General features: G+C 47.5%; 1 pseudogene; it reads left to right on the top strand.

Annotated features, from left to right (window-relative positions):
* LOC124022415 overlaps positions 1–25,531 on the top strand; it is a 32,398-nt pseudogene extending 6,867 nt beyond the window's left edge.
* The last annotated feature ends 223 nt before the right edge of the window (positions 25,532–25,754 follow it).

The following is a 25,754-nucleotide window of genomic DNA, read 5'->3' as shown; positions in this document are numbered from 1 at the left end:
TCATGTCCTTCTCTACCCTCATGTCCATCTCTGCCCTCATGTCCATCTCTGCCCTCATGTCCATCTCTGCCCTCATGTCCTTCTCTGCCCTCATGTCCATCTCTGCCCTCATGTCCATCTCTGCCCTCATGTCCATCTCTACCCTCATGTCCATCTCTACCCTCATGTCCATCTCTACCCTCATGTCCATCTCTGCCCTCATGTCCATCTCTGCCCTCATGTCCATCTCTGCCCTCATGTCCTCCTCTGCCCTCATGTCCTTCTCTGTTCTCATGTCCTTCTCTGTCCTCTGTGTCTTCAGGTGAAGCCTGAGTCCAAGGCAGTGCTGTCCAGGTGGCCTAAAGGAATCAGTAGAGGCAGCAGCTGCTGTAAGAGGGTCTCCTCTAAAGGAGGAACAGGGGGAGGAGGTGAGGAGTGTCCTCCTGATGAACAGGCCTTCCTAGTAGCTCTGTATAAATACATGAAGGAGAGGAGGACGCCCATAGAGAAGATCCCCTACCTGGGCTTCAAACAGAGTAAGTAGAAGCCTCCTTCTTTTACTGCCTCTATCTTTCTGGAGCCAACACCTCTGTTTTCTCACTAGATGCTGTCAGTCTGTCTGTCAGGCCACCAGGGTCAGGTGCTGCTGTGTCAACATGGTATCAGCCCTGCATTGAGTCCAGGAACAACTATGCTAACATGTGGCAGCACAGCAGAACAGAACACAGCAGAGCGGAACAGAGCAGAACACAGCTGAGCAGAACACAGCAGAGCAGAGCAGAACAGAGCAGAACACAGCTGAGCAGAACACAGCTGAGCAGAACACAGCTGAGCAGAACACAGCAGAGCAGAGCAGAGCAGAACAGAGCAGAACTCAGCAGAACACAGCTGAGCAGAACACAGCTGAGCAGAACACAGCTGAGCAGAACACAGCTGAGCAGAGCAGAGCAGAACAGAGCAGAACTCAGCAGAACACAGCTGAGCAGAGCAGAACAGAACACAGCTGAGCAGAACACAGCTGAGCAGAACACAGCTGAGCAGAACCGAGCAGAATACAGCTGAGCAAAACACAGCTGAGCAGAACAGAACAGAACACAGCTGAGCAGAACACAGCTGAGCAGAACACAGCTGAGCAGAACACAGCAGAGCAGAGCAGAGCAGAACAGAGCAGAACTCAGCAGAACACAGCTGAGCAGAGCAGAACAGAACACAGCTGAGCAGAACTCAGCAGAACACAGCAGAGCGGAACAGAGCAGAACACAGCTGAGCAGAACACAGCTGAGCAGAACACAGCTGAGCAGAGCAGAACAGAGCAGAACTCAGCAGAACACAGCTGAGCAGAGCAGAACAGAACACAGCTGAGCAGAACACAGCTGAGCAGAACACAGCAGAGCGGAACAGAGCAGAACACAGCTGAGCAGAACAGAACAGAACACAGCTGAGCAGAACACAGCTGAGCAGAACACAGCTGAGCAGAACACAGCTGAGCAGAACAGAACAGAACACAGCTGATCAGAACACAGCTGAGCAGAACAGAACAGAACACAGCTGAGCAGAACACAGCTGAGCAGAACACAGCTGAGCAGAACCGAGCAGAACACAGTTGAGCAGAACAGAACAGAACACAGGTGAGCAGAACACAGCTGCGCAGAACACAGCTGAGCAGAACACAGCTGAGCAGAACACAGCAGAACACAGCAGAGCAGAACAGAGCAGAGCAGAACAGAGCAGAGCAGAACAGGACGATGGAGAGAGAGGAGGATAGGAGGATATGGGGGTAGAATAAGAGAGGAGGATGGAGAGAGAGGAGGATAGAAGGATATGGGGGTAGAATAAGAGAGGAGGATGGAGAGAGAGGAGGATAGAAGGATATGGGGGTAGAATAAGAGAGAGGAGGATCGAAGGATATGGGGGTAGAATAAGAGAGAGGAGGAGAGGAGGATATGGGGATACAATAGGGGAGAGGAAGGGAGGAGGTTTGAGAGAGAGGAGGAGAGAAGGATATGGGGGTAGAATAAGAGAGAGGAGGATATGGGGATACAATAGGGGAGAGGAAGGGAGGAGGTTTGAGAGAGAGGAGGAGAGAAGGATATGGGGGTAGAATAAGAGAGAGGAGGAGAGGAGGATATGGGGATACAATAGGGGAGAGGAAGGGAGGAGGTTTGAGAGAGAGGAGGAGAGAAGGATATGGGGGTAGAATAAGAGAGAGGAGGAGAGGAGGATATGGGGATACAATAGGGGGAGAGGAAGTGAGGAGGTTTGAGAGAGAGGAGGAGAGAAGGATATGGGGGTAGAATAAGAGAGAGGAGGAGAGAGGATATGGGGATACAATAGGGGAGAGGAAGGGGAGGAGGTTTGAGAGAGAGGAGGAGAGAAGGATATGGGGGTAGAATAAGAGAGAGGAGGAGAGGAGGATATGGGGGATACAATAGGGGAGAGGAAGGAAGGAGGTTTGAGAGAGAGGAGGAGAGAAGGATATGGGGGTAGAATAAGAGAGAGGAGGATATGGGGATACAATAGGGGAGAGGAAGGGAGGAGGTTTGAGAGAGAGGAGGAGAGAAGGATATGGGGGTAGAATAAGAGAGAGGAGGAGAGGAGGATATGGGGATACAATAGGGGAGAGGAAGGGAGGAGGTTTGAGAGAGAGGAGGAGAGAAGGATATGGGGGTAGAATAAGAGAGAGGAGGAGAGGAGGATATGGGGATACAATAGGGGAGAGGAAGTGAGGAGGTTTGAGAGAGAGAGGAGGAGAGAAGGATATGGGGGTAGAATAAGAGAGAGGAGGAGAGGAGGATATGGGGATACAATAGGGGGAGAGGAAGGGAGGAGGTTTGAGAGAGAGGAGGAGAGAAGGATATGGGGGTAGAATAAGAGAGAGGAGGAGAGGAGGATATGGGGGATACAATAGGGGAGAGGAAGGGAGGAGGTTTGAGAGAGAGGAGGAGAGAAGGATATGGGGGTAGAATAAGAGAGAGGAGGAGAGGAGGATATGGGGATACAATAGGGGAGAGGAAGGGAGGAGGTTTGAGAGAGAGGAGGAGAGAAGGATATGGGGGTAGAATAAGAGAGAGGAGGAGAGGAGGATATGGGGATACAATAGGGGAGAGGAAGGGAGGAGGTTTGAGAGAGAGGAGGAGAGGAGGATATGGGGGTAGAATAAGAGAGAGGAGGAGAGGAGGATATGGGGATACAATAGGGGAGAGGAAGGGAGGAGGTTTGAGAGAGAGGAGGAGAGAAGGATATGGGGGTAGAATAAGAGAGAGGAGGAGAGGAGGATATGGGGATACAATAGGGGAGAGGAAGGGAGGAGGTTTGAGAGAGAGGAGGAGAGAAGGATATGGGGGTAGAATAAGAGAGAGGAGGAGAGGAGGATATGGGGATACAATAGGGGAGAGGAAGGGAGGAGGTTTGAGAGAGAGGAGGAGAGAAGGATATGGGGGTAGAATAAGAGAGAGGAGGAGAGGAGGATATGGGGATACAATAGGGGAGAGGAAGGGAGGAGGTTTGAGAGAGAGGAGGAGAGAAGGATATGGGGGTAGAATAAGAGAGAGGAGGAGAGGAGGATATGGGGATACAATAGGGGAGAGGAAGGGAGGAGGTTTGAGAGAGAGGAGGAGAGGAGGATATGGGGGTAGAATAAGGGAGAGGAGGAGAGGAGGATATGGGGATACAATAGGGGAGAGGAAGGGAGGAGGTTTGAGAGAGAGGAGAGAGAGAAGGATATGGGGGTAGAATAAGAGAGAGGAGGAGAGGAGGATATGGGGATACAATATGGGGGAGAGGAAGGGAGGAGGTTTGAGAGAGAGGAGGAGAGAAGGATATGGGGGTAGAATAAGAGAGAGGAGGATATGGGGATACAATAGGGGAGAGGAAGGGAGGAGGTTTGAGAGAGAGGAGGAGAGAAGGATATGGGGGTAGAATAAGAGAGAGGAGGAGAGGAGGATATGGGGATACAATAGGGGAGAGGAAGGGAGGAGGTTTGAGAGAGAGAGGAGAGAAGGATATGGGGGTAGAATAAGAGAGGAGGAGGAGGAGGATATGGGGGATACAATAGGGAGAGGAAGGGAGGAGGTTTGAGAGAGAGCAGGAGAGAAGGATATGGGGGTAGAATAAGAGAGAGGAGGAGAGGAGGATATGGGGATACAATAGGGGAGAGGAAGGGAGGAGGTTTGAGAGAGAGGAGGAGAGAAGGATATGGGGGTAGAATAAGAGAGAGGAGGAGAGGAGGATATGGGGATACAATAGGGGAGAGGAAGGGAGGAGGTTTGAGAGAGAGGAGGAGAGAAGGATATGGGGGTAGAATAAGAGAGAGGAGGAGAGAGGATAGGATATGGGGGTAGAATAAGAGAGAGGAGGAGAGGAGGATATGGGGGTAGAATAAGAGAGAGGAGGAGAGAAGGATATGGGGGTAGAATAAGAGAGAGGAGGAGAGAAGGATATGGGGGTAGAATAAGGAGAGAGGAGGAGAGGAGGATATGGGGTAGAATAAGAGAGAGGAGGAGAGAAGGATATGGGGGTAGAATAAGGGAGAGGAGGAGAGAAGGATATGGGGGTAGAATAAGAGAGAGGAGGAGAGAAGGATATGGGGGTAGAATAAGGGAGAGGAGGAGAGAAGGATATGGGGGTAGAATAAGAGAGAGGAGGAGAGAAGGATATGGGGGTAGAATAAGAGAGAGGAGGAGAGGAGGATATGGGGATACAATAGGGGAGAGGAAGGGAGGAGGTTTGAGAGAGAGGAGGAGAGAAGGATATGGGGGTAGAATAAGAGAGAGGAGGAGAGAAGGATATGGGGGTAGAATAAGAGAGAGGAGGAGAGAAGGATATGGGGGTAGAATAAGAGAGAGGAGGAGAGGAGGTTAGAGAGAGAGGAGGAGAGAAGGATATGGGGGTAGAATAAGAGAGAGGAGGCCACCATGACAAATGCATGGAATCCTGATGAAAGCCAGATTGATCCTCTGGAGTCCATCAGTAATATTCCTTTTACAGAATGTCATTGACAGACACTACAGTATGGAATTGTCCTGTACATTGTAATTAATATGTTATTAATACTGTACTAAAAACAGGTTTTCCTTTTCATGTAAGAAGTGTTGATATTTCAAAAATCTTAAATCCCTTTTGAATGCTGTAGGTATGACTGACTGACTGACTGACTGACTGACTGACTGACTGACTGACTGACTGACTGACTGACTGACTGACTGACTGACTGACTGACTGACTGACTGACTGACTGACTGACTGACTGACTGACTGACTGACTGACTGACTGACTGACTGACTGACTGACTGACTGACTGACTGACTGACTGACTGACTGACTGCTGACTGACTGACTGACTGACTGACTGACTGACTGACTGACTGACTGACTGACTGACTGACTGACTGACTGACTGACTGACTGACTGACTGACTGACTGACTGACTGACTGACTGACTGACTGACTGACTGACTGACTGACTGACGACTGACTGACTGACTGACTGACTGACTGACTGACTGACTGACTGACTGACTGACTGACTGACTGACTGACTGACTGACTGACTGACTGACTGACTGACTGACTGACTGACTGACTGACTGACTGACTGACTGACTGACTGACTGACTGACTGACTGACTGACTGACTGACTGACTGACTGACTGACTGACTGACTGACTGACTGACTGACTGACTGACTGACTGACTGACTGACTGACTGACTGACTGACTGACTGACTGACTGACTGACTGACTGACTGACTGACTGACTGACTGACTGACTGACTGACTGACTGACTGACTGACTGACTGACTGACTGACTGACTGACTGACTGACTGACTGACTGACTGACTGACTGACTGACTGACTGACTGACTGACTGACTGACTGACTGACTGACTGACTGACTGTATTGTATAGACAGAATATTACAACTGGGTTTGTCTTGGTGTTATTGTCTTCTTGATCGTTGTATAGACAGAACATTACAACTGGGTTTGTCTTGGTGTTATTGTCTTATTGATCGTTGTATAGACAGAACATTACAACTGGGTTTGTCTTGGTGTTATTGTCTTATTGATCGTTGTATAGACAGAACATTACAACTGGGTTTGTCTTGGTGTTATTGTCTTATTGATCTCACTATTATTGTCCCTCTAACAGTAAACCTTTGGAACATGTTTCAAGCAGCAGAGACCCTTGGAGGATATGATCTGGTAAGTGATTTCTCCGTCTAAATCATGGTGTAATAAAGGGTTTGTATAGCTTTATGTTTTCCCTCAGCGTTTCCTCTGACACTGTCATCGCCACGCCTATCTCTGACCTTTTTAACCTGTCTCTCCTTTCTGAGGAGGTTCCCATTGCCCCTATCATCACCAAGCCCTATCTCTGACCTTTTTAACCTGTCTCTCCTTTCTGAAGAGGTTCCCATTGCCCCTATCATCACCAAGCCCTATCTCTGACCTTTTTAACCTGTCTCTCCTTTCTGAGGAGGTTCCCATTGCCCCTATCATCACCAAGCCCTATCTCTGACCTTTTTAACCCGTCTCTCCTTTCTGAGGAGGTTCCCATTGCTTGGAAGGCAGCCACAGCTCGTCCTTTTAAATGGGGAGATCAAGCTGATCCTAACTGTTAAAGGCCTATTTCTATTTTGCCCTGTTCATCAAAAGTGTTGGAGAAACTTAATCAACAATCAACTGACTGGCTTTCTTGATGTCTATAGTATTCTCTCGGGTATGGAATCTGGTTTCCACTCAGGTTATGGATGCGTCACTGCAACCTTAAAGGTCCTCAATGATTTCACCATTGCCCTTGATTTTAAGCAATATTGCGCTGCTATTTTTATTGACTTGGCCAAAGCTTTTGATATGGTAGACCATTCCATTCTGGGAGGCTGGCTAAGGAATATTGGTGTCTCTGATGGGTCTTTGGCCTGGTTTGCTAACTACCTCTCTCAAAGAGTGCAGTGTATAAAGTCATAAAATCTGCTGTCTCAGCCACTGCCTGTGACCAGGGGAGTACCCCAAGGCTCAATGCTGGGCCCCACACTCTTCTAAATTTACATCAACAACATAGCTCAGGCAGTAGGAAGCTCTCTAATCCATTTATATGCAGATGAAACAGTCTTATACTCAGCTGGCCCCTCCCTGGATTTAGTGTTAAACACTCTACAACAAAGCTTTCTTAGTGTCCAACAAGCTTTCTCTACCCTTAACCTCTCTGAACCACCCCTCCCGGATCCGGGATAATTGTCATCAGCAACGCTGAATAGTATAGCACCACAGTCAAATAATATTACTAGAAAATATTCTTATTCATGAAATCACAAGTGCAATATTGCAAAACACAGCCTCTTAGCCTTTTGTTAATCCACCTGTCGTCTCAGGTAATTATGATTTACAGCTAAAGCAATCCAAGCGTTTGTGTAAGTTTATCGATCGCTCAACAAAACAATAAGTACACTTAGCATCAGGTAACTTGGACACGAAAATCAGAAAAGCAATCAAATTAATCGTTTACCTTTTGATGATCTTCGGATGTTTTCACTCACGAGACTCCCAGTTAGACAACAAATGTTCCTTTTGTTCAATAAAGATATTTTTTATATCCAAATACCTCGTATACCTTAGAATACCTCAAATACCTTAGTTTGGTGCGTTATGCCCAGGAATCCATCAGAAAGAGCGGTCTCGACAACGCAGACAAAAATTACAAATTTTACCCATAAAATCCACATAATGTCCACAAAAATGTCAGACGTTTTTTATAATCAATCCTCAGGGTGTTTGTCAAATATCTATTCGATAATATATCAACCGGGACAGTTGGCTTTTCACTAGGACCGGGAGTAACAATGGCCGCCTTTCTCTTTTGCGCACAACTCACTCTGAGAGCCCCCACCTATCCACTTACGCAATGTGGTCATTCACGCACTAGGAGTAACAATGGCCGCCTTTCTCTTTTGCGCACAACTCACTCTGAGAGCCCCCACCTATCCACTTACGCAATGTGGTTGTTCACGTTCATTCTTCAAAATAAAACTATGTCTGAAGACTTGTTGACACCTTGAGGAAGCGATAGGAAAAGGAATCTGGTTGATATCCCTTTAAATGGAGAAATGGGTTAGATAACAAATGTTCCTTTTTTCCAAAAATATCATTTTTGTAGGCGAAATAACTCCGTTTTGTAATGATCTTCGTTTGCTGTTAGAAGAGAGGCAGACCGAAATGCAGCGTGTAGGTTACTCATGACTTTTAATGAAGCTAATGCAGTACATGAAATAACTGAAAATATGAAAACAACAAACGAGTGAAACTAAATACAGCCTATCTGGTGACTAACACAGAGACAGGTACAATCGCCCACGAAAACAACGCGCACTCAGGCTGCCTAAATACGGTTCCCAATCCGAGACAACGAGAATCAGCTGACTCCAATTAGGAATCGCCTCAGGCAGCCAAGCCTAACTAGACACACCCCTAATAATACACACTCCTAATTAATACAAACCCCAATACGAAATACAACATAAACCCATGTCACACCCTGGCCTACCCAAACATATAACAAAAACACAAGATACAATGACCAAGGCGTGACAGAAACCCCCCCTAAGGTGCGGACTCCGGGACGCACCTCAAGAGCATAGGGAGGGTCCGGGTGGGCGTCTGTCCATGGTGGCGGTTCTGGCTCGGGACGTGGACCCCACTCCATAAATGTCCTAGTTCCTCCCCTTCGCGTCCTAGGATAATCCACCTTCTCCGCCGACCATGGCCTAATAGTCCTCACCCTGACCCCCACATAACTGAGGGGCAGCTCGGGACAGAGGGGCAGCTCGGGACAGAGGGGCAGCTCGGGACAGAGGGGCAGCTCGGGACAGAGGGGCAGCTCGGGACAGAGGGGCAACTCAGGACAGAGGGGCAACTCAGGACAGAGGGGCAACTCAGGATAGAGGGGCAACTCGGGACAGCGGGGCAGCCCGGGACAGCGGGGCAGCCCGGGACAGAGGGGCAGCCCGGGACAGAAGCAGCCCGGTACCGAAGCGAAGCCCGGTACCGAGGGGAAGCCCGGTACCGAGAGGAAGCCCGGTACTGAGGGGAAGCCCGGTACTGAGGGGAAGCCCGGTACTGAGAGGAAGCCCAGTACAGAGAGGGAGCCCGGTACAGAGAGGGAGCCCGGTACAGAGAGGGAGCCCGGTACTGAGAGGGAGCCCGGTACTGAGAGGGAGCCCAGTACTGAGAGGAAGCTCAGTACTGAGAGGAAGCTCAGGCAGGTAGTAGGCTCCGGTAAATCCTGGCTGGCTGGTGGACCTGTATGATTAAGTTTGTCTGGCCGATCTAGAAGATCTTGGTAGACTGGCACTTCTGGCGGTTCCTGGCAGACTGGCACTTCTGGCGGTTCCTGGCAGACTGGCACTTCTGGTGGATCCTGGCAGACTAGTGACGCTGGGCCGACTGGCGGCGCTGGGCAGACAGGAGACTCCGGCAGCGCAGGAGAGGAGAAAGGCTCTGGCTGAGCTGAACAGGCGGGAGACTCCAACATCACAGGAGGGGAGAAAAGCACTGGCTGTGCTGAACAGGCGATGCGCACTGGACGCGCTGGGCCGACTGGGAGCACTGGTGGCGCTGAACAGACAGGAGACTCTGGCAGCGCAGGAGGGGAGAAAAGCACTGGCTGCGCTGAACAGGCGAGGCGCACTGGAGGCCTGGTGCGTGGTGCTGGAACTGGTGGTACTGGCGCGAGGACACGCACAGGAAGCCTGGTGCGGGGAGCTGCTACCGGAGGACTGGTGTGTAGAGGTGGCTCTGGATAGACCGGACCGTGCAGGCGCACTGGAGCTCTAGAGCACCGAGCCTGCCCAAGCTTACCTGGCTCGATGCCCACTCTAGCCCGGCCAATAGGAAGGGCTGGTATGTGTCGCAGCTGGCTCTGCACCCGCACTGGAAACACTGTGCGCTCCATAGCATAACACGGTGCCTGCCCAGTCTCTCTAGCCCAACGGTGAGCACAGGGAGTATGCGCAGGTTTCCTACCTGGCATAACTATTCTCCCTTCTAGCTCCCCCCCAATAATTTTTTTGGGCTGTTTTTCCGGTTTCCAACCTCGTCGCCGTGCTGCCTCCTCATACATACGTCTCTCCGCTTTAGCTGCCTCTATTTCCTCCTTGGGACGGCGATATTCTCCCGGCTGCTCCCAGGGTCCTTGACCGTCTAATTCCTCCTCCCATGTCCAAATCTCCAAATGATGCATTCTCTCCCATTGCAACTGCTCTTCACGATTAACAGGGAGAGTAGGCTCAGGTCTGTTTCCTGACTCAGCCACTCTCTCTCTCTGTGCTTTCCCCTGTTACCTTCAGTTTTCGCTCTGTATAGCAATGCTTTCCTTCTCGATTCCATCCGTGTATAGCCCTCTTCGCATTGCTGTAGGGAATCCCAGGCGGGCTCCTGCACACGCCCTGGGTCGGCTGCCCACCTGTCGATTTCTTCCCACGTCGTATAATCCCTGCTTCTGCCGTCCATATCGTCGTCCTTTAGCTCCTGCCAGTTCACACGCTGCTCGGTCTGTGAATCGTGGTGGGTGATTCTGTAATGATCTTCGTTTGCTGTTAGAAGAGAGGCAGACCGAAATGCAGCGTGTAGGTTACTCATGACTTTTAATGAAGCTAATGCAGTACATGAAATAACTGAAAATATGAAAACAACAAACGAGTGAAACTAAATACAGCCTATCTGGTGACTAACACAGAGACAGGTACAATCGCCCACGAAAACAACGCGCACTCAGGCTGCCTAAATACGGTTCCCAATCCGAGACAACGAGAATTAGCTAACTCCGATTAGGAATCGCCTCAGGCAGCCAAGCCTAACTAGACACACCCCTACTAATACACACTCCTAATTAATACAAACCCCAATACGAAATACAACATAAACCCATGTCACACCCTGGCCTACCCAAACATATAACAAAAACACAAGATACAATGACCAAGGCGTGACACGTTTGTTCTTCACGTTTGGCTGAGAAATCGACCGGAAAATGCGGTCACTACAACACCAAACTTTTTTCCAAATTAGCTCCATAATATCTACAGAAACATGGCAAACGTTGTTTAGAATCAATCCTCAAGGTGTTTTCACATATCTATTCCATAATATATCCACCGGGACAATTGGTTTCTCATTAGAAGCGATTGGAATAATGGCTACCTCTGTACTTTACGCAAGATTTTCTGCGGGAGCCATCATGTGACCACTTGCTCAATGTGGTCCCTTGCGGCTATTCTTCAACATAAATGCGTAAAAATAAGTCACAATGCTGTAGACACCTTGGGGAATACGTAGAAAGCGTAAGCTCATGCGTAGCCCATTAACAGCCATATAAAGAGTCATTGGCATGCAGCGCTTTCAAAATATGGGGCACTTCCTGATTGGATTTTTATCTGGGTTTCGCCTGTAACATCAGTTCTGTTGCACTCACAGACAATATCTTTGCAGTTGTGGAAATGTCAGAGTGTTTCCTATCCAAAGCTGTCAGTTATATGCATAGTCGAGCATCTTGTTGTGACAAAATATCCTGTTTAAAACGGGAACGTTTTTTATCCAAAAATGAAATACCGCCCCCAGAGTTTTAAGAGTTTCAATATGCTAATATGCTAGCTATGCTATATGTTAGGGTCCAACTGTTTTCTAACCCTGTCATTGTCCCCCTGTGTCATCAGATCACATTGCGCCGACAGTGGAAACATGTTTATGACGAGTTAGGAGGAAACCCAGGAAGCACCAGCGCTGCAACCTGCACCAGACGACACTATGAAAGGTCTCTATATTAAACATGTCCCCTACTATACCTGTGTACACAGACACTATGAATGGTCTCTATATTAAAAATGTCCCCTACTATACCTGTATACACAGACACTATGAAAGGTCGCTATATTAAACATGTCCCCTACTACACCTGTGTACACAGACACTATGAAATGTACTCTAACTGTACTGTATTAATGAATGGCAAATACTGTAGATGGGAGTAATAATGATTTGACAGTATGGTACATATTAGGAGAACCGTTTGACTCATGACAGTCAGAGAATGATTCATACAGTATGGTACATATTAGGAGAACCGTTTGACTCATGACAGTCAGAGAATGATTCATACAGTATGGTACATATTAGGAGAACCGTTTGACTCATGACAGGCAGAGAATGATTCATACAGTATGGTACATATTAGGAGAACATTTTGACTCATGACAGGCAGAGAATGATTCATACAGTATGGTACATATTAGGAGAACATTTTGACTCATGACAGGCAGAGAATGATTCATACAGTATGGTACATATTAGGAGAACCGTTTGACTCATGACAGGCAGAGAATGATTCATACAGTATGGTACATATTAGGAGAACCGTTTGACTCATGACAGGCAGAGAATGATTCATACAGTATGGTACATATTAGGAGAACATTTAGACTCTTTCTCATACTGTAGTTGGTCCTGTGGAGGATACAGTCTCAGACCAGTGATTAGTACTGTAGTTGGTACCATGGAGGATACAGTCTCAGACCAGTTATTAGTACTGTAGTTGGTACCATATAGAGGATACAGTCTCAGACCAGTTATTAGTACTGTAGTTGGTACCATGGAGGATACAGTCTCAGACCAGTTATTAGTACTGGTAGTTGGTACCATATAGAGGATACAGTCTCAGACCAGTTATTAGTACTGTAGTTGGTACCATGGAGGATCCAGTCTCAGACCAGTTATTAGTACTGTAGTTGGTACCATATAGAGGATCCAGTCTCAGACCAGTTATTAGTACTGTAGTTGGTACCATGGAGGATACAGTCTCAGACCAGTTATTAGTACTGTAGTTGGTACCATGGAGGATACAGTCTCAGACCAGTTATTAGTACTGTAGTTGGTACCATGGAGGATACAGTCTCAGACCAGTTATTAGTACTGTAGTTGGTACCATGGAGGATACAGTCTCAGACCAGTTATTGGTACTGTAGTTGGTACCGTGGAGGATACATTCTCAGACCAGTTATTAGTACTGTAGTTGGTACCATGGAGGATACAGTCTCAGACCAGTTATTAGTACTGTAGTTGGTACCATATAGAGGATACAGTCTCAGACCAGTTATTAGTACTGTAGTTGGTACCGTGGAGGATACAGTCTCAGACCAGTTATTGGTACTGTAGTTGGTACCATGGAGGATACAGTCTCAGACCAGTTATTAGTACTGTAGTTGGTACCATGGAGGATACAGTCTCAGACCAGTTATTAGTACTGTAGTTGGTACCATATAGAGGATACAGTCTCAGACCAGTTATTAGTACTGTAGTTGGTACCATGGAGGATACAGTCTCAGACCAGTTATTAGTACTGTAGTTGGTACCATATAGAAGATACAGTCTCAGACCAGTTATTAGTACTGTAGTTGGTACCGTGGAGGATACAGTCTCAGACCAGTTATTAGTAGAAATCATTAAAATAATGCAAGCAGGTTGGCTGATGGAATGTGTAGAGATATCGTAATATCTCCTTGGATTGGATTCTGCCCCAAGAGGTTTTTAAACATATTTTTACCAAGGGGTGCTTTCGACAGATACCCCTCATTAATGACTGCATTGCAGCTAGCGTTAGGGGAAGGCAGTGTGGTCAGTGGAGGAGGCACTGTAGACTGTGACCATACCTCGTTGGTTTTCCAGTCCAGCAATGGGAGTAACCGATCCATCAAGTCTGCTCCAAGTAGCAGGGTTACAGTTTTGAGGCTGGTAACATACACAGGGTGAACGAGCGATACGTCCTTGAAGTGTAGTTTCAGCATGACTCTCAATGTGAGAGGCAAGGTAGGTTGAGTGACCCCTCGAAGTGTAGCGTCGCATCGTTCCACTTTTAACCAACGTTTAGTTGGCTTCAAAGCCCTTTTAAGATCATCAAACAATGTTTGAGAGATGAGTGATATTGTCGCACCCGAAACAATTAGCGCATGACAAGTTAAGCAGTACTCCAGGACTGTTTCCAGGTATGTGCGTTTAGATTCATGGTTAGTGGACATGTTCCCCACAAAGTGGAGTGGTCATTCGCAACTTCGTAATGTGCCATTTCTGTTCAAGGTGGAAGCAGATTGACTTTTCCGATTTTGAGTGGGCTTGGCTTTAACGAAGCCTTTTACCTTTTTCTTCACAACCTTTGTATCAGAGTCTATAGACGGGGGCTTGTTTCTTGATCAAGCGGGCCCTGGAAGGGTCTTGAATGAGAGCGGGAGAAATTTGAACTTTAACATCCTTGCTATGGGTGTTAATTCCTGCGGACCTGGTGTCCGGTAATTCCCCGTCTAGTCCTTGTGACTTATCTTTCACCCTTTTCTCAAATTGTTCTCGCTTTAGTTCTTCCCGTAGTGGAACTTCTGGAGAACATTAGTCTATGTTTTGATCATCCTTCACCCCTTTGTTATCCTTGTGCTCTGACACTTTTTGGGAGTTGGGTGCAGGAACGTAGCGAACAGGTCGATTTTAGCGGTAGTCATGTTGATGGAGACGTACTTTACAGTTATTTAGACCGCGGAGGTTATTGGAATCATGGTTTCGTGGTAGAAACTGTTGTTGTGTGTCATCTCTCAACGCTCCAATACCTGATAATGCACACTCTGACTGGAGTGAAACTTCAAAACCGAGTGGTCAGGGCTCTTAGCGTTGTGAACTTTTGATGCCTCAAAGGCTGTGCTTGCAAGCTCTCTGAGTTGTAAGATAGGCAAGCCAACGTGGGCGTCAGGGCCCAAGTAGGTAATAAAGGTAGGATACATGTTCGACAGGAACATCTGTTTAAAAGGTAACAGGTCTTCCATGCCTGTTTCAGTGAGTAGGCCAAAGGAAGCTGAACGAAGCCTATGATATTAAGCTTGTGGGTGTTCGTTACTAGCTTGTTTGACCGTGTTAGCCTGTGAGCTATCGTGTTTGCGAGTCGCGGAACCACTGAATTCTCATTTCAAAGCTCGAGGAGAAGCCAATCCTTGTTGTTGGCCAAGAGGCGCAATATTACTCAGTGCCGAATGGTCAAGAGGAGAAGACTGAGGGACACATGACGGAGGCAAGGTCTGAAACCTATCGTCTTTACTCTTGTGAGTACAGGGCTCCGGGTGCTTGTATTGGTAGTCACGCTGTAGAGCGTGACCATTCTGGACTTCCTCCAGATGGTCCCTAAGGGTGGTATTCTGCTGCATTGCAGAGTCCACTTGAGTGCTTAGAATACAGATTTTGGACACATGAGTGTAACACTTGCTCCTTTTGGTCTCAAACTTATCTGTCATTGTTTGCAGATAGAGGCATTAAGTACGGAGCGAGAGAGTCAGTGATGAGATTTCCTCCACTTGCTTAGAAATCAATATTTCCATCTTCATCACCTGAGTTCTCTCATCATTCATTTGGTCAGCGACTTCAATGAGTTCTGCTGATTTGTCATCCAACTTTGTCATTGTGTTCATTAACTGATTGTCTTTGCTCTGCAGCGTTTTGAGTAGAACCGTGTTACTTTGAGTAACGTTCAACAAAACTTATTTGTCATGGGATGAAATCCGATTTTAGCTTCTAAAAGAGAAGCTTCTAGAGATTTGGGTTTTCATAAGATAGGGCTTTGCTCAATCAGTGGCCTGCCCCTGTGAAGGGACATGGGCTATAAAACTTTTCAAACACGCCCTCCTCTCCCTTCCTATATAAGCCCTTGACGACAATATAACCTCCTGTTCCGAGGACGTGAGGACGACGGTCCGATGTCAGAATGGTTCAGATAATAACTACAGAACGAAGCCAACATCAGCGTGAGCTTTGGTTGCGAATGGTATGAACTTTGAACTCTTATTCACTACAGAAGTAATACCTCCTAGCCGTTGAGTTAGCAACAGCTGCTGCAAACGAGGGTTAGGAAGGAACAGACAGAGTAACCTGTCTATCACCCAACGACGTTACTACAACGTATCCAATTGACAACCAGAGACATTCTTCAAAGGACTCGGTTTGGCAACACGGCCTTCCATCTACCACCAACCTACCGAAGCGCAGCTCAGAGTAAATATTTATTGCATTTTCCTTTTCCAAATGGGCGGTAATTTAGAATGCCTAAGATACTGTATTTACGATAGCACAGCTTCGCCCTTTGTTCCTCAGTCTTCCCGCTCGTTCACTCAAACCCAGCCCCTTTTCTTTTGTGTAACCAGCTGTCATATCTGTTCCGCCCGCTAGGGACGATTTCCTTTATGACGTAATTTGTAATCAAGTTGATTAATTATGTGTGTGTGTAATTCTGTGTGATTAGTTAGGTATTTAGTAAATAAATAATTAAACCCAATTTTGTATTGCTGGTTCAACTTGTTAGCCAGGGTTCGTGCAGATAATCAAGAATTTACAACTTTCAGATGAGACTGAATTAAGGTGCCGATTAATATTGACTGCTATTGATGTAAAATATTACTAGGTCTTTAAGAGTTTATTCGGAAGATAACAGCTCTATAAATATTATTTTGTGGTGCCCGACTCTCTAGTTAATTACATTTACATGATTAGCTCAATAAGGTAATATTAATTACGGAGAAATTATTCTATAGAATAGCATGTCATATCACTTAATCCGGCATAGCCAAAGACATGACAGCTGGGTGTCAGTGTTAGGGCTCTATGGCTGGGTGTCAGTAGGTCAGTGTTAGGGCTCTATGGCTGGGTGTATCAGTGTGTCAGTGTTCAGTGGGCTCTATGGCTGGGTGTCAGTGTGTCAGTGTTAGGGCTCTATGGCTGGCTGGGTGTCATGGTGTGTCAGTGTTCAGTGACTCTATGGCTGGGTGTCAGTGTGTCAGTGTTAGGACTCTATGGCTGGGTGTCAGTGTTAGGTTAAATGTGTGTCTATAGATATAATCAGTTACTTAAATGGTGTCAGCTGAGACTCAGTCTCTGTCTCTGTCTCTGTCTCTGTCTCTCCATCTCTCCATCTCTCTCTCTGTCTCTCTGTCTCTCTGTCTCTGTCTCTCTCTGTCTCTCTCTCTCTGTCTCTCTCTGTCTCTCTGTCTCTCTGTCTCTCTGTCTCTCTGTCTCTCTCTCTCATTACCTGGGGTATCTGTATAATAACTGTTGATGTTTAATGGCTGATATTGATTGATAATACTTCTCTCTCTCCCCAGGCTTATCCTGCCTTATGAGAGGTTCACTAAAGGAGAGGAAGATAAGCCCCTCCCCCTCCCCAAACCCCGTAAAGACCTCACCACCCAGCAGGAGGTCCCCAAGACCAAGGTTCCCACGGTGACGCAGTGCCCCAAAGAGGAGCAACACCCACAAAACCCCCAACCCCCAGGACTGAACAGGACCCCTGTGCTAAAGGCCTGGAACTCTCACCAGTCAGTCCCATTCTCTTTCTCTGTGTCCCTCTCTCTCCTCCCAGTCAGTCTAATTCTTTCTCTCTCTCCTCCCAGTCAGTGTGGTGGTTAATTTCTGTATTTACCAAATGAGGAGAGACAAACTTCACACACCAGAGTTATACTTAAACTACATCTTTAATAATAAGAGCCTTGCAATGACATTTGACTTTAAATGATGCACCATTTCTAATACACCCCTTTCAATGATGCACCATTTCTAATACACCCCTTTCAATGATGCACCATTTCTAATACACCCCTTTCAATGATGCACCATTTCTAATACACCCCTCTCAATGATGCACCATTTCTAATACACCCCTTTCAATGATGCACCATTTCTAATACACCCCTCTCAATGATGCACCATTTCTAATACACCCCTTTCAATGATGCACCATTTCTAATACACCCCTTTCAATGATGCACCATTTCTAATACACCCCTTTCAATGATGCACCATTTCTAATACACCCCTTTCAATGATGCACCATTTCTAATACACCCCTTTCAATGATGCACCATTTCTAATACACCCCTTTCAATGATGCACCATTTCTAATACACCCCTCTCAATGATGCACCATTTCTAATACACCCCTTTCAATGATGCACCATTTCTAATGAACCATTGAAAAGTGACAACACAAAAGTACAAAGATCCTTTATAGCCGAGATACACCCCTCTCAGCCTATATGACGAACAACCGATACATAGAATGGGTCACGAGGTTAAGATTTGTATGAAAGGTATCTATAATACATAGAATGGGTCACAAAGTTAAGATTTGTATGAAAGGTATCTATAACACATAGAATGGGTCACAAGGTTAAGATTTGTATGAAAGGTATCTATAATACATAGAATGGGTCACAAGGTTAAGATTTGTATGAAAGGTATCTATAATACATAGAATGGGTCACGAGGTTAAGATTTGTATGAAAGGTATCTATAATACATAGAATGGGTCACCAGGTTAAGATTTGTATGAAAGGTATCTATAATACATAGAATGGGTCACCAGGCTAAAATTTGTATGAAAGGTATCTATAATACATAGAATGGGTCACAAGGTTAAGATTTGTATGAAAGGTATCTATAATACATAGAATGGGTCACAAGGTTAAGATTTGTATGAAAGGTATCTATAATACATAGAATGGGTCACGAGGTTAAGATTTGTATGAAAGGTATCTATAATACATAGAATGGGTCACAAGGTTAAGATTTGTATGAAAGGTATCTATAATACATAGCAGACAGCATCTGCTGTGTCAACAGTTTTCATTGTATAGACCAGTGTCTGGTCCTCTGACTCCAAACTGGAACCATCTCACCCTGCTACATAGAACAGAAACATTACCTCATTCTCTGGAATGATCAGCAGCAGCTACTCTCCCTGCTACGGTATAGAACAGAAACATTACCTCATTCTCTGGAATGCTCAGCAGCAGCTACTCTCCCTGCTACGGTATAGAACAGAAACATTACCTCATTCTCTGGAATGATCAGCAGCAGCTACTCTTCCTGGGGTTTATTATGGATCCCCATTAGTTCCTGCTAAGGCAGCAGCTACTCTTCCTGGGGTTTATTATGGATCCCCATTAGTTCCTGCTAAGGCAGCAGCTACTCTTCCTGGAGTTTATTATGGATCCCCATTAGTTTTATTATGGATCCCCATTAGTTTTATTATGGATCCCCATTAGTTCCTGCTAAGGCAGCAGCTACTCTTCCTGGGGTTTATTATGGATCCCCATTAGTTCCTGCTAAGGCAGCAGCTACTCTTCCTGGGGTTTATTATGGATCCCCATTAGTTCCTGCTAAGGCAGCAGCTACTCTTCCTGGAGTTTATTATGGATCCCCATTAGTTTTATTATGGATCCCCATTAGTTTTATTATGGATCCCCATTAGTTTTATTATGGATCCCCATTAGTTTTATTATGGATCCCCATTAGTTTTATTATGGATCCCCATTAGTTTTATTATGGATCCCCATTAGTTTTATTATGGATCCCCATTAGTTTTATTATGGATCCCCATTAGTTTTATTATGGATCCCCATTAGTTTTATTATGGATCCCCATTAGTTTTATTATGGATCCCCATTAGTTTTATTATGGATCCCCATTAGTTCCTGCTAAGGCAGCAGCTACTCTTCCTGGGGTTTATTTTGGATCCCCATTAGTTCCTGCCGAGGCAGCAGCTACTCTTCCTGGGGTTTATTATGCATCTCCATTAGTTCCTGCTAAGTCAGCAGCTACTCTCCCTGCTACGGTATAGAACAGAAACATTACCTCATTCTCTGGAATGCTCAGCAGCAGCTACTCTTCCTGGTGTTTATTATGGATCCCCATTAGTTCCTGCCAAGGCAGCAGCTACTCTTCCTGGGGTTTATTATGGATCCCCATTAGTTCCTGCCAAGGCAGCATCTACTCTTCCTGGGGTTTATTATGGATCCACATTAGTTCCTGCCAAGGCAGCAGCTACTCTTCCTGGGGTTTATTATGGATCCCCATTAGTTCCTGTCAAGGCATCAGCTACTCTTCCTGGGGTTTATTATGGATCCCCATTAGTTCCTGCCGAGGCAGCAGCTACTCTTCCTGGGGTTTATTATGGATCCCCATTAGTTCCTGCCGAGGCAGCAGCAACTCTTCCTGGGGTTTATTATGGATCCCCATTAGTTCCTGCCGAGGCAGCAGCTACTCTTCCTGGGGTTTATTATGGATCCCCATTAGTTCCTGCCGAGGCAGCAGCTACTCTTCCTGGGGTTTATTATGGATCCCCATTAGTTCCTGCCAAGGCAGCAGCTACTCTTCCTGGGGTTTATTATGGATCCCATTAGTTCCTGCCGAGGCAGCAGCTACTCTTCCTGGGGTTTATTATGAATCCCCATTATTATGAATCCCCATTTGATGGAAACAGTTCATTAGAGAGGAGAAGAGGGAGGCTGGTGGATTGGACTGTGCATGTAAACGTTATTCAGTACTACCTCTGTAGTGTGTATTGGTGGTCTGGTTTCTAACTGTCCGTGTGCCAGTAAACCCCCTGTAAACTCTTAATATTACCTCTATAATGGACTCTGGTTCCTAACTGTCCTCTGTGTCTTATCTGTCTGGTTCCTAACTGTCCTCTGTGTCTGTTGTCTGTCTGGTTCCTAACTGTCCTCTGTCTGTTATCTGTCTGGTTCCTAACTGTCCTCTGTCTGTTATCTGTCTGGTTCCTAACTGTCCTCAGTCTGTTATCTGTCTGGTTCCTAACTGTCCTCTGTGTCTGTTGTCTCTCTGGTTCCTAACTTTCCTCTGTGTCTGTTGTCTTTCTGGTTCCTAACTGTCCTCTGTGTCTGTTTAGTTCCTAACTGTCCTCTGTGTCTGTTTAGTTCCTAACTGTCCTCTGTGTCTGTTTAGTTCCTAACTGTCCTCTGTGTCTGTTTAGTTCCTAACTGTCCTCTGTGTCTGTTTAGTTCCTAACTGTCCTCTGTGTCTGTTGTCTGTTTAGTTCCTAACTGTCCTCTGTGTCTGTTTAGTTCCTAGCTGTCCTCTGTGTCTGTTGTCTGTTTAGTTCCTAACTGTCCTCTGTGTCTGTTGTCTGTTTAGTTCCTAACTGTCCTCTGTGTCTGTTTAGTTCCTAACTGTCCTCTGTGTCTGTTGTCTGTTTAGTTCCTAACTGTCCTCTGTGTCTGTTTGTCTGTCCTCTTTCTGTTGTCTGTTTAGTTCCTAACTGTCCTCTGTGTCTGTTTAGTTCCTAACTGTCCTCTGTGTCTGTTGTCTGTTTAGTTCCTAACTGTCCTCTGTGTCTGTTGTCTGTTTAGTTCCTAACTGTCCTCTGTGTCTGTTTAGTTCCTAACTGTCCTCTGTGTCTGTTTAGTTCCTAACTGTCCTCTGTGTCTGTTTAGTTCCTAACTGTCCTCTGTGTCTGTTTAGTTCCTAACTGTCCTCTGTGTCTGTTTAGTTCCTAACTGTCCTCTGTGTCTGTTTAGTTCCTAACTGTCTTCTGTGTCTGTTGTCTATCTGGTTCCTAACTGTCCTCTGTGTCTGTTGTCTAACTGGTTCCTAACTGTCCTCTGTGTCTGTTGTCTGTCTGGTTCCTAACTGTCCTCTGTGTCTGTTGTCTATCTGGTTCCTAACTGTCCTCTGTGTCTGTTGTCTAACTGGTTCCTAACTGTCCTCTGTGTCTGTTGTCTGTCTGGTTCCTAACTGTCCTCTGTGTCTGTTGTCTGTCTGGTTCCTAACTGTCCTCTGTCTGTTATCTGTCTGGTTCCTAACTGTCCTCTGTGTCTGTTGTCTGTCTGGTTCCTAACTTTCCTCTGTGTCTATTGTCTGTCTGGTTCCTAACTTTCCTCTGTGTCTGTTTAGTTCCTAACTGTCCTCTGTGGCTGTTGTCTCTCTGGTCCCTAACTGTCCTCTGTGGCTGTTGTCTCTCTGGTTCCTAACTTTCCTCTGTGTCTGTTGTCTCTCTGGTCCCTAACTTTCCTCTGTGTCTGTTGTCTCTCTGGTTCCTAACTGTCCTCTGTGTCTGTTTAGTTCCTAACTGTACTCTGTGTCTGTTTAGTTCCTAACTGTACTCTGTGTCTGTTTAGTTCCTAACTGTCCTCTGTGTCTATTATCTGTCTAGTTCCTAACTGTCCTCTGTGTCTGTTGTCTGTTTAGTTCCTAACTGTCCTCTGTGTCTGTTTAGTTCCTAACTGTCCTCTGTGTCTGTTTAGTTCCTAACTGTCCTCTGTGTCTGTTTAGTTCCTAACTGTCTTCTGTGTCTGTTTAGTTCCTAACTGTCCTCTGTGTCTGTTGTCTATCTGGTTCCTAACTGTCCTCTGTGTCTGTTGTCTGTCTGGTTCCTAACTGTCCTCTGTGTCTGTTGTCTGTCTGGTTCCTAACTGTCCTCTGTGTCTGTTTAGTTCCTAACTGTCCTCTGTGGCTGTTGTCTGTTTAGTTCCTAACTGTCCTCTGTGGCTGTTGTCACTCTGGTTCCTAACTGTCCTCTGTGGCTGTTGTCACTCTGGTTCCTAACTGTCCTCTGTGTCTGTTGTGTTGCAGGAGTGTGAGGAGAAGGAAAGTAGTCCGGAGGAGGAGGGAGTCAAGGTGAAGCAGGAGGTGTCCCTGCCGGCTGGTGAGGTGAGCAGGAGCACCAGTGAGGAGGAGGAGGAGGAGGAGGAGCCAGTAGCGGTCTGCATCAAGGAGAGGGTTCTACACCAAGGAGTTTCCTGGGAGAACAACGAGAAGCCACCTTCAGACACCACTACACTCCACTTCTTCCCTGTAGACACTCCCACTCCAATAAACCACTCCCACCCTCAGGACCAATGCCAAAAGGAGCTGCCTGACTATGCCAACCCATGTCCCCAAGCCAGGCTGGACCAGTCTGGGTTGACTGAGGAGCCCCAGGGCCCTAACCCTGGCATGGTGGCCATAGTGGAGGTGGTGCTCCCCATTCGGCAGAGGTCCGTACAGTCCCCCAGGGCTCCAGAGGACACCACCGACAGAGCACAGCTCCCTGGACAGGACCACTCCTGTTACAGATACTCTACTATACTCTACCCAGGCAGAGCCCATCCTGGACCTGGCATCAACCATCCAGGCACCAACCCTGGCACCAACCATCCAGGCACCAACCATCCAGGCACCAACCATCCAGGCACCAACCCTGGCACCAACCATCCAGGCATCAACCATCCAGGCACCAACCATCCAGGCACCAACCATCCAGGCACCAACCCTGGCACCAACCATCCAGGCACCAACCCTGGCATCAACCATCCAGGCACCAACCATCCAGGCACCAACCATCCAGGCACCAACCCTGGCACCAACCCTGGCACCAACCATCCAGGCATCAACCATCCAGGCACCAACCATCCAGGCACCAACCATCCTGGCACCAACCATCCTGGCACCAACCATCCAGGCACCAACCATCCTGGCACCAACCCTGGCACCAACTCTGGCACCATGTCTGATCTAGCCAAGAAGAAGCTGCTCTCTCAGGTCAATGGAACCGCCCCTGGGCCATCTCTGCGAAATCACTACTCCATTGGCCCGCCCCCACCCCTCATCAACACAAGCCTGGCTATTGGCAACGCAGAGGAGTCGGCCAGTCAGCCAATAGCAGGCTGTCAGAGTTCCTGCAGCACAGACACAGCTGTGGTCAAACGTCCGTCTGTCATCCAGCATGCCCAGAGCTTCAAGCCGCTGTTCTGCGAGACAGGGGAGAGGAGGGAGAGGGAGGGCCTGAACAGGAACATGTGTAAAACAGGGGAACCCTACTCTCCCTGTGACCTGACCCAGCCCAACCCTAACTCTCCCTGTGACCTGACCCAGCACCATCCTAACTCTCCCTGTGACCTGACCCAGCCCCATCCTAACTCTCCCTGTGACCTGACCCAGCCCCATCCTAACTCTCCCTGTGACCTGACCCAGCACCATCCTAACTCTCCCTGTGACCTGACCCAGCACCATCCTAACTTTCCCTGTGACCTTTACCTACGGAGTCCTGAGACGCCCCAACCTGGCCACATTACCAGATTCCTGCCTGACTTCTCCCACCCCCTCCACCCCCAGAACCTCCACAGTTTGTACAACCATACAGAGACACACGTCAGCCAGTTCATCAGCAGCAGGGAGAGGGAGTCCGCCTTACCCAGGGATTGTGAGGCCGCGCCTGGCCCGGGAGGGCCGCGGTTCCCCTCCTCTAAACACCCCGACACAATGGGTCTGGGGGGCTACTGTGCCCGTATAAACCCCCTGACCCCCAACCTGACCCCTCACACACTAAGAGACATGACGTCTCTCGTACAGACAAGCTCAGAAGACCAACCCACAGACTTAAGTCTTCCCAAGTCCTCTCCTCACAAACCTACCCCCTCCACTGCCATCCCCTCCCTTCACAACAACCCCCACCCCCCCATGCCCCTCCAGGATACTGGAAGGTTCTGTAGAGTCCCCCCCATGACCATGTCCTCCAGCCCCAGACAGCCTGCAGACCCCCAGCCTAACCCCAGGGGGAAGACCCTGAATGGCCAGAGAGGAGGATGGGAGGACCAGGGGCTGGGACACAAGATGGAGGAGCTAAACAGACCAAGAATACGTCTAGGCACCAAGAATACGTCCAGACCCCAGAACAACGTGTGCACGGCGCGCCCACTGAAGAGGAGTCTGGAGGGGCGGGAGAACGGGCCCCCAGAGAGGAAGATCAGAGCTGTCAGTCCCATGCACTCCTCCTCTTCCTCCTCATCCTGTACAATCAGGGACAGAGACAGGGAGGGCCACTCGGAGTGGAAGGTCAGGACCCCAGCACTGGAGGGGGTGGTACCAGCCGACCCCCAGCCAGCACCGGCCCACAGCCTCCACCTACACATCAACTCCTTCGTGGAAGGACACAAGTTCCCCTTCCACTCCTCCCCCCTGTTCCCCGGGGGCCTCTACCCAGAGGCCTTCATCTCTCAGATCCAGGATATGTGTGAGGGCCTGGGCCCCCACAGGCCCCTGGGGTACCATCCCCTACAGTACCTGAAGAACCAGGCCGGCCTCTCTCCTCTGGTCCCGCCCTTCGCTTTCCACTCCTTCATGATGCAAAGACAGGCTCACAGCCCCGCCCACATGTACCGGCACCCTATGGGAGCCTCGTATGGGGAACTGTTGCATCATGGTCTACACCCCATGTCTTCCATGTCTGCCCTCAACACACAGCAACACCCAGACATCAGCCCCTCACAGCTCTCCTCTGTCAAACCAAACACCAAACTATCATAACCCTAACCCTCCCTTCAGAGCCTCACAGCTCTCCTCTGTCAAACCAAACACCAAACTATCATAACCCTAACCCTCCCTTCAGAGCCTCACAGCTCTCCTCTGTCAAACCAAACACCAAACTAATATAACCCTAACCCTCCCTTCAGAGCCTCACAGCTCTCCTCTGTCAAACCAAACACCAAACTAATATAACCCTAACCCTCCCTTCAGAGCCTCACAGCTCTCCTCTGTCCACCCCAACACCAAACTATCCTAACTCAACCATTCCCTACAGACAAGTCGGAAGTTTACATACATCTTAGCCAAATACATTTAAACTCAGTTTTTCACAATTCCTGACGTTTAATCCTAGTAAAAATTCCCTGTCTTAGGTCAGTTAGAATCACCACTTTATTTTAAGAATGTGAAATGTCAGAATAATAGTAGAGAGAATTATTTATTTAACCTTTTATTTATTTCATCACATTCCCAGTGGGTCAGAAGTATATATACACTCAATGAGTATTTGGTAGCATTGCCTTTAAATTGTTTAAACTTGGGTCAAACGTTTTGGGTAGCCTTCCACAGGCTTCCCACAAAAAGTTGGGTGAATTTTGGCCCATTCCTCCTAACAGAGCTGGTG

The sequence above is a fragment of the Oncorhynchus gorbuscha genome, unplaced genomic scaffold, assembly GCF_021184085.1.
Source record: "Oncorhynchus gorbuscha isolate QuinsamMale2020 ecotype Even-year unplaced genomic scaffold, OgorEven_v1.0 Un_scaffold_1374, whole genome shotgun sequence".
Classification (NCBI taxonomy): domain Eukaryota; kingdom Metazoa; phylum Chordata; class Actinopteri; order Salmoniformes; family Salmonidae; genus Oncorhynchus; species Oncorhynchus gorbuscha.
This window is presented reverse-complemented; position numbering and strand designations above follow the sequence as displayed.